Source organism: Echinops telfairi, unplaced genomic scaffold (genome assembly GCF_000313985.2).
Source record: "Echinops telfairi isolate 266 unplaced genomic scaffold, ASM31398v2 ScPeMD7_7457;HRSCAF=8495, whole genome shotgun sequence".
Lineage (NCBI taxonomy): Eukaryota > Metazoa > Chordata > Mammalia > Afrosoricida > Tenrecidae > Echinops > Echinops telfairi.
This window is the reverse complement of record NW_022111357.1, coordinates 20,010,437-20,019,612: the sequence shown is the minus strand read 5'-3', so window position 1 is coordinate 20,019,612 and position 9,176 is coordinate 20,010,437.

Below are 9,176 nucleotides of genomic sequence, written 5' to 3'. Positions count from 1 at the left end.
AGGGGCACTCCACGTGGACACCTGGTCTCCAGACTGGAGCTTCAGAACTGGCCTCAAACTGTAAAAGAACACGTCTTAAAGTCACAGCAATTTGCCACAGCAGCAATAGGACGCACCCACACCCCTAGTAAACATACTTCTGAGATAAATACGCATGCACCCTAAGACTCAGCAATTTCACTCCCAAAGAACATCTTTGGTCTCTATCAGACCACAGCTGTGGGCTACACCAGACAATTCCTAGAAGCACGGTCCAACATGACCTTCTTGGGAACCAGCCCAAAGTCTCCAATAGCAGACAGAGAAGTCCCTTGTGGTATGTCCTCACGGTGGAACCGTACACGTCACTGAAAAGCAGCAAGCCATAGCGACGCTCAGACCCGCGGAGGGAGTGTACAAACAGTGTGTAGGAAAGGCAGGACCAGGGGACGCCTCAGGCCGCCACGGGTTGGGGCCCACAGCATCAGGATTCATTCATACAAAGTTCAAAAATCGTGTTGTTGGTACCACTGAGTTGAGTCTGACCCCGAGAGACCCTATAAGACAGAACAGAACTGGCCTGGTGGGTTTCCCGGGCTATGAGCTTAATGGGAGCAGGTTACCCTGAGGAGCCTCTGGGGGGTGGGGCTGAGTCGGGGTGGGACAACCTTTCAGTTAGCAGCCAAGTTCTATGCCCGCCAGGGCTACTTACGTTCAAACAGAGGCATAGCCAAAAGTACTTTGTTCAGGGCTCTTAAGTCAGGGGCAAAATTATAAGGGGAAGGAAGAGAATGGTTAATACAAAATGTAGGCGGACCTTTGATCACCTTTTGGGAGAAAGGTGTCAAAGGTGCCAAGGATCCCCTAGGCTCTGTGGTTCTCAACCTGCCTCATGCCGTGACCCTTTCGTACAGTTCCTCGTGTGGCGGTGACCCCCCAACCATACAATTATTTCCGTTGCTACTGCATCACTGTCATTTTGCTACTGTGATGAATCGGGCGGCCCCTGTGAAAGGGTCGTTCGACCCCCCAAGGAGTCTTGACCCACAGGTTGAGCACTGCTGCGCTGAGGCATAGTGTCAGTCCAGTTCTTGCGCTGGAGGGTGGGGACACAGGGGTCTGCTCACTAATGCTGCCGACACTATGTTGGTGGACACCTTCGGGTCAGTCCCGACTCAGAGCGACACTATGCACAGAGCGAGACACTGCCCTGTCTGGCACCATCCTGTCTGAGCCCATGGTTGCAGCCTCTGTGTCCATCCATCTCTGCAAAGGCCCCTCTTTTCCACCAACGTCCCGAGGACATGTCCAAAGTATGTGAGACGAGGCTTCGAAGGGGCACCGGCTGTCCTTCTTCCCAGACCGAGCTGTTCATTGTGCGGGCTGCCCAGCGTTGTTGCTCGGTGCCGGCAGGTTGCTTCTGACCCGTAGCGACCCTGAGCACAGCCGAACAAGAGGCCACCCGGCTGCGCCATGCTCACAACGGTTGCTACATTCCAGCCCTTGGCTGCCGCCCCTGAGGCAATCCGTCTTGTCAAAGGCCTGCCTCTTTCTCGGCTGCCCTCGGACTTTACCGAGCATGATGTCCTTTTCCAGGGACCGGTCTCTCCTGACAACACGTGCACCGTATGTGACACGAGGTCTGGCCGTCCTTGCGTCTGAGGGGCACGCTGGCTGTGCTTTTTCCAAGGCAGATCTGTTGGTTCTTCCGGCCGTCCACGGTACTTTCTCTTTTGGCGAAGACTTTGCCAGCACCACAACCCAAAGGCGCCTCTCCTTCTCCAACCCCCCTATGCCTGGCTTTCACGTGCACCGGGGGCTCGGCTCAGGTGCACCTGAGTCTGCCAAGGGACATCTTTGCTTTCAAATATACGTCTCTGTTGAAACAACCTTTTGAGTGGATGGTTTATTTCACAATAAAATGAACACTCTTTACATGTCTCGGTTTTGACCTTTTGTTCCATCCTTTGGCATGACATTGTGAGGAGGGCAGGATAGGGGTCTCTGCCTTTATTCTATACCTGGGGAAACTGAGGCTCCTAAGGAGGCCTGGGAGCACCCAGGTAGGTGCACAGCCGGTAACCCAGAGGAAGGAGGGTAGCCGTTCTGGGGGAGAAAAGACCGACCACTGGGCTTCGGTTCAGAAGACAGTCAGGACAGCCCTGTGGAGAAGTTCTACTCTGTCCCCTGGGGTCACTCTGAGTCAGACCAACTCTAGGACACCCCTCCCCAACAGTACCCCCTGGGATTCAGTGACTGACTGAAGCTCACCCACCCCCTTCTAGAGCCTCCTCTCTCTCCATGCACCCCCTTTCTCCACACTCCAAACTGAGTCAAAGGAGTGCAATAGATAGCAGAAAAGAGGAGTCTCTTCTTGGCTTTTGCATGTCAAAACCTACCTACAGCAGAGGAGCAAAAGAAGCCTCCGGTCATGGAGAGGTGGTGGTGATGTGGTTAAGCACATGGCTGCCTACCAAAAGGTGAGTGGTTCAACCCGCCAGCTACTCAGCAGGAGAGAACCATGGGAGCTGGCATCTGTAAAGATGATGGCCTTGGGTTGTGCTGTGGCGGCAGTCCTACCCGGTCCTGTCCGCCCAGGTCAGTGTTTGTTTGTATGCAAGGAGCAAGGGTGAGCTGGTCTCACCCCCTCAGGAGATTGTGATTTCCTGGGAAAGGGGAGCCCTGCCCTGTTTCCCCCAGGCCAGGTACTGCCCGGCAGCTTTATAGGGTCTGAGAACTTTAAATTTCATGTTCACGAAGCCCTAGTGGCACAATGGTTCAGTACTAGAAGGGTCGGCGGTTTGACCCCACCGGCAACTCTGTGAGAGAAAGCTGCGGCAGCCTGCACCTGCCAAGCTCACAGCCTGGGAAACCCTCTGCAGCAGCCCTCTTCCCTGCAACAGGGCTCCTGGGGGTCAGAGTCCACGGGACAGCACACACCACATGGTGACTCACGAGGGTGGGTGGGAAAGCAGACACACCTCAGCTTATGAAGGGCTGGGGGTGGGGGGTGATCAGACCTTGAAGGGCCTTCTTGAAGTTGATTTTGTATAGGACAAGGGCAATAACCCCAAACAGAGATAAGCTACAAAGCTTGCAGACATCTTCAAAATCAACAAGTTCATAAAGAGATATTGTTGTATCCAGTTTTATATAAAGATTTGATGATTTAGACGAACTGCACAAATTTATGAAACAACTCAATAAACAAGAGAAAGAAAAAGCATTGATAGCTGAATATTTTTAAAAGAAAACATAATACGTGGAGAGCAAATGTTTTGAGAATGATGAGGGTGACGAATGTACAAATGTGCTTTATACAATTGGTGTATGGATGGATTATGATAAGAGTTGTATGAGCCCCCAATAAAATGATTAGTAAACAAAACAGCAATAAGAAGAATGGGAAGTAAATAAATAAATGGTATATTCTAACAACAACATTTCAAGCGGTAGTCCCTCAATTCCTGGAGCCTTGTTTTTGGCTAATGCTTTCTGTAAAGTTTGAACTTCTGCCTTCAGTGCCACTGGTTCTTGCTAATATGCAACCTCCTGAAATGGTGGGATGTTGACTAGTTCTTTTTGGTACAGTGACTCTCTGTTCTTTGCATCTTGCTTTGATGCTTCCTGTATAGGACAATACTTTGCCCATAGAATCTTTCAATAGTGCAACTCAAGGCTTGACTTTTTTCTTGAGGTCTTTCATTTTCAGATATGCTAAATGTGTTCTTCCTTTTGATCTTCTAACTTTAATGCTTTGCACGTTTCATTGTAGTATGTTGTTTTGTCTTCTCAAGCGGCCCTTTGAAAGTTTCTGTTCAGCTCTTTGACTTCATCAGTCCCTTCCACTGGCCTTCCCTACTCTATGATCAATAGCAAGTTTGAGTCTCTTTGATATCCACTTTGATCTTTTCATTCTTTCTTGTCTTATATCACATGTCACCTCACTACCAACCAGTCGGTGTTGGCTCGGTGTTGGCTCATAATGGCCCTACGGACAGGGTAGAACTTCCCTCGTGACTTTTGGAGACTGTAACTCTTTATGGGTGTAGAGAGCCCTGTCTTTCTCCCGCAGAGCGGCTGGCCTTGCAATCAGCAGCCCAACTGGTAACCACTGCCCCACCAGGGCTTGGCTCCTCTAGGGAGGAGAAGCAAATACTGTCAAACATTGGTCCCCGGCTGCTGTCAAGCCAATTCTAGCTCAGAAAGACCCTAAAGGGGAGGAGAACTGGCTGACGGGTTTCCAGGCCTGTATGTTTAGACTGAAGCAGAGTGCCTCATCTTTCTCCTGCAGAGGGGGGGGTGGGTTCAAACTGCTGACCTTTTAGATGGGCAGCTCACTGCTTGAACTGCTCTGCTGTCAGGACTCCTCCAACATTGACCCCCTCCATGACTACGTATCTGCAGTGTGAACCAATCAGTTCTCCATTAAGCAGATGGAAGGAGCTTTCAAGAAAAAAAAAAATCATCACGCCCCCCCCCCTTGAAACTCTCCAGTCTTTGCCCTGCTTCCCTCCCACCTCGTATCTGACTGCACACTGTGGTTCACCCACTCTGACCTGGACATGCACGTTTTATCCCACCACGGGACCTTGGCACGTGCTATTCCCCAGGGCCCGTCAATTCGTCCCAAGCCCAGCTTTCCCCATGTTTCAGACTCAGTTTAAAAGCCCAGCAGAGGGCCTTCCTCAACCACCCCCCTTCCCTCTCCCATTTCCAAGTTGACATCCTGCGTAATACCACCAGCTACCTGTTGGTTGATCTGTCCTACCTGATGCTGGATGCCATGCCACTGGCATTTTGAGGCCACTGGCATTTCATGATGGATAGACAGGATCAGCAGAGCCTCCAAACTAAGAGATTAAGAAGATAAACTTGGCCATCTACTCCCCCAAATCAGCCCGTGAAAACCGGATGGGTCACAACAGAATACTCTGTGAGCGGCTTGCTTTGGAGAGACCAGTCACTGGAGAAAGACATCATGGTTGGTCGAGTAGAGGGCCAGGGAGGGCAAGGGGACCCTAGGTGAGTTGGGTTGGCACCATCCCGCCATGGTGGACTTACGCCTGCCGACAAACTTGAACATGCTGCAGGACCCAGAACCTGGGGTTCTGAATTCCGAAGGCGGCCATATGTCTAAGTTCATGGGCAGCAGTGGCCTGTCTGACCCTAACAAACATGACTTGCTCGGTGTGAGTAGTGGCCTTATCATGCTCACCTGTCTTTCTCAAACACCCCACAACCTCCGCTGCTTGGGAGTGAAGCAGGTCTGGATCTCAGTTAGTTCAGCGAATGTTAGGGGCAAGGAGAAAGAATCGGATGAAGACAGAGGAGCTGGACCTGCCCAGGCACCCCAGGGCACATGAGCCCGGACAACCCTCCTTGGCCCTGACTACAGTGCAGCGGGAGCTCCCAAGCCTCCCCGTCTGCCCAAAGCACCAGAAGCCACGCTGGGTGCCATCTGGGAAGTCAAAGGAGACAGCGATTGTGTGTGGGTGCTGCTCCCTGCAGCCCCCACAGTATCCTGACTGCCCGCCGTCAGGCTGCACGATGCGTCATCTGATCCTCCGGGCAGTAGGCAGGCTTGCTTAGAGGGCTGTGCGGCCCCCAGCTGGCAGGACTTGGCTTTGAACCCAAGACCGGCTGCAAGCAAGGAGTGGGCTGGCCGGCTGTGTCATGTGATGGTGTCAGGAATATGGGCTGTGGTGAGTGTGGTTGTGGGTTGTGACTCCTGGAGGCAGAATAATGCTACCCAAAAGGTGAGCAAATGTGTTGTGTTACTTGATAACATCACAGGTGTGACATCAGAGAGTGCCCTGGGGTCAGGACGTGGCCCCCACGCAGCCGCAGGGCTCCTGCTAAGAGGAGGTCGGAGTAGCAGGACCAAACAGAAGCCAGACGGCTGGCTTTGAGAATGTGGGTGGAGACTAAGAGCCAAGACACGCAGACGGCCACTAGAAACGGATTCTCCCCAGGAGCGTCCAGGAAGAGCACGGTCCTGCCAGCCCTGTTTCAGCCCAGGGAGGCGCGACACAGAACTACAGGGACCTGGGTGTGCGGTCTGAAGCCCACCCGCCAGCCATGAGGTGTTGCAGCCACAATAGGAAATGGGTAAAACCCATCCTCGTATTGGGGAGCTGCCCTGACCTCCCGCCAAGTCTCCCCTCACGCGAGGAGGCCAGCAGATGGTGGCAGGGCACACAGTAGGTGTCCGAAAGTGACTTATGGCGGTGGCTCAGTTGCAGGAGTGAGCAGACCCAAGGTGACCCAAGAGGAGGGGCAGCAGAGGAGGTGTGACTGGGAGCAGACAGGTGTGGAGGGCGGGGCAGGATGTCGCTGGGAAAGCCCCAAATGCTGGGGTTGGGGCCCTGTCTGCAGGGAAGCCTAGATGGCAAGATTGGAAGGACTTCCCCCAGGCCCACGCACTCACATTTCACACAGGCAGAAGCAAAGGTCAAGGAAGGGAAATGACTTTACCAAGGCCCCTCCGCCAGCCGGGGCCAAAGGGGATTCAAAGTTACATCCCCTTACTCCTACTCGGTCTTTTTCCTGGGCTTCCAACCAGCTGTGCCACCACCTGGGGCGGGCGGTGAGGACAAGTCCCAACCAGGGACCCACGGTGATGGAGCGGGGTGAGGCCAGAGACTCACCCACCAATGATGCCACTCCTTGGATGACCCGATGCCAAGAGGCCTCTAGCCCCGATGTTCGAGTCTCCCACTCTCACTCTCAGTCCCTGGTGCCCCCCCCCCACCAAGACCTGCGGTGGCCACTGCCCACTGGGAGCCAGAGCCTCCGACAACTGCATCCTCTGCCTGCTGACCGGCCTCTCCGCAGTCTTCATGGTCCTCCTGGTCCCCACCCTAGCTGCAGAGCCTGTCCCTCTCCCCCTACCCCGCTAGCCCTGGTGACGCACATGGTTAAGCGCTCAGCTGCTAACTAAAAGTTTCAACCCACCCAGCTGCGCTGAGAGAGAGAGCAGGCGATCTGCACCCATCAGGATGGCACGGATCAAGCGGATTCCAACCCACAGCAACCTTGCAGGACAGAGGGCAGCGGCCCCACAGGGTTTCCAAGGCTGTGGCTCTTCACAGGTTCGAACCCCTGACCTGTCAGTGTACAACAGAGCGCTTAAGCACTGCCACACCAGCGCTCCTGTGTCCAGATTAGTGCCTAGAAAACCCCGGGGGGACAGTTCTATCCTGTCACATGGGGTCATCATGAGCCAAAATGACTCAGCAACCAGAGAGGCTCGCAAAGAAGTGAATCCCAAGCGGAAAACACATGCACAGAGAGGGTTACCGATTGCCAGGAGGTCACACAGCGAGGGCGCTGCCATACCTGGGATCACTCCCCTCCACCCCACCTCTGCTCGGAAACTCCCTCGGACAGTCTGAAGGACAGGGAGAGCAGCCAGCCTCGCTGACCCGTGTCCAAGGCCAAAGTGATGCTATTCTTTCCTCGAGTGAGCTCCACCCACCCAGTGCCCGATTTAGCCGTTTAATGCCGCCGAGCCTTCTCCCTCCCAGCCCCTGAGATTAGCTCTGGGACGAGGCTTTGAACGCCTGCCCAGAGACACTCAACTTAAAACACCGGGAACCAGAAGAAGAAGGAAAAAAAAATCGACCACATTTAATGGAGCTGTCCGCAGGCGGGTCTGGGCCGTCCATTACTCGGCCCTGCCCTGCCCGGGGAGCCCAGCCACGTGGCCGCTTCACCGCAGCATTAAGGCGACATCAGTCCATAGGCCAGGCTGGGGGAGGAGCCAGCCGAGTCCTGGGGCCTGCCTCTCCCGCTCTGGGAGAGGGTCCTGGGCCTTGGGATTTGTCAACAGGCAGCGAGGAAAGCAGTCTCATTGGTAAGGCCACCCCTCTGGCCTGAGGGCCAGCTCCCGGACAAGACCTGTGCTGCCTCTGTGCTCTGCACTGGTGCTGCTGCAGGGCCCTCTGAGTCTGGTCTCTGACTCTGGCCTGCCAGGCCACTGGTGGGCTACCGTTTGTGATTTTAAAATGTCTCACCCACCCCCAAGGGGCTCTGCAGCTTTGTCTCCCGAAAGGTGCCTTGAGATGCTTCACAGTCTCTCCTGAAGGCAACTCAAAGGGGCCGAGCGTTCGGGAGTGAAGCCAGTCTGGAAAATGCGGCAAATACCAGCTCCTTCTGCAAAGATTACTGGAATGGCAAACACTCTGAGAAGTTCTTCAAGAGAACTTGATTTTGCTTAATCCATTGGTTATCAAACCTTCCTCTTCTCTTGGCAGATCCGCCATTGGTGGGCTGAGAGCCTCGTGTGCCAGAGAACCCCTTTGGGAAAGGACCCTTGAGAGGTCTGGGTCCATCCTCTTCCCTGAGGCCACTCAGGAGGCCGGTCATAGTGTGGCCTTCAGTGACAGTCCAGGCCTACCAGAGTCCTAGAAGGGGAGAGCTGGTGTCATATAGCATCAAGAGTGTGGGGTGGGATCCCTCCATCCCCAACCCAACCCAACCTAACCCAAACCTTCAGGACCTTTGCCATGGAAAGGAGGTCTCTTGCTCTTAGATCAGTCACTTGAACTTGAGCTCCCTGCAGATTGCTTCTGAAGATTCTCAGACCACCCAGCGCTCTGGTGGAAACCCCCCAGGCAGACAGCAAGAGACCTGGATTCAGCGTCTGTTTGTCCTGATGGCCCTCTGTATAGCCCTAGGACCCCTCCTCTTGCTTCCACCTCTTCAGCTGCCTTCCCACAGACACTGGGCCGTTGGTGTGAAAGCACTCTGCAGTCCCACCAGCCATCACCTCTGAAACTCTGCTGGCCCCTGCCAGGTGCTGGGGCCTCACGTCACCCCCATTCCTCAAAACGACGATCGCCCTACTGCAAGGGCTTCTGTAGCACCGGTTGCTGGCATCATCCATGAAAAAAAAAAAAAGGCTATTTGGTAATCATGGATCTCCCAGATGTGAGAGGGGAAAGCCAATGGGACATCAAAGCTCCTTTTGGGTGAACCTCCCAGGGCTCCTTTCTAGAACTCGGGCAGTGCGACTGAGTGTATTTTCTGGAGATGGTCGCCACACAATGTGCTCTTCTTGCAAGAGGACAGGCCCTCGGTGCTCCCTCCCTGGTTCTGGGTGGATCCATGACTCTGGCAGAAGAGACAGTAAATGACGCTGAATGCTAGGTCATAAAAGGAGAGAGCTGCCACTTGGTCTTCTTGGGGTGCTC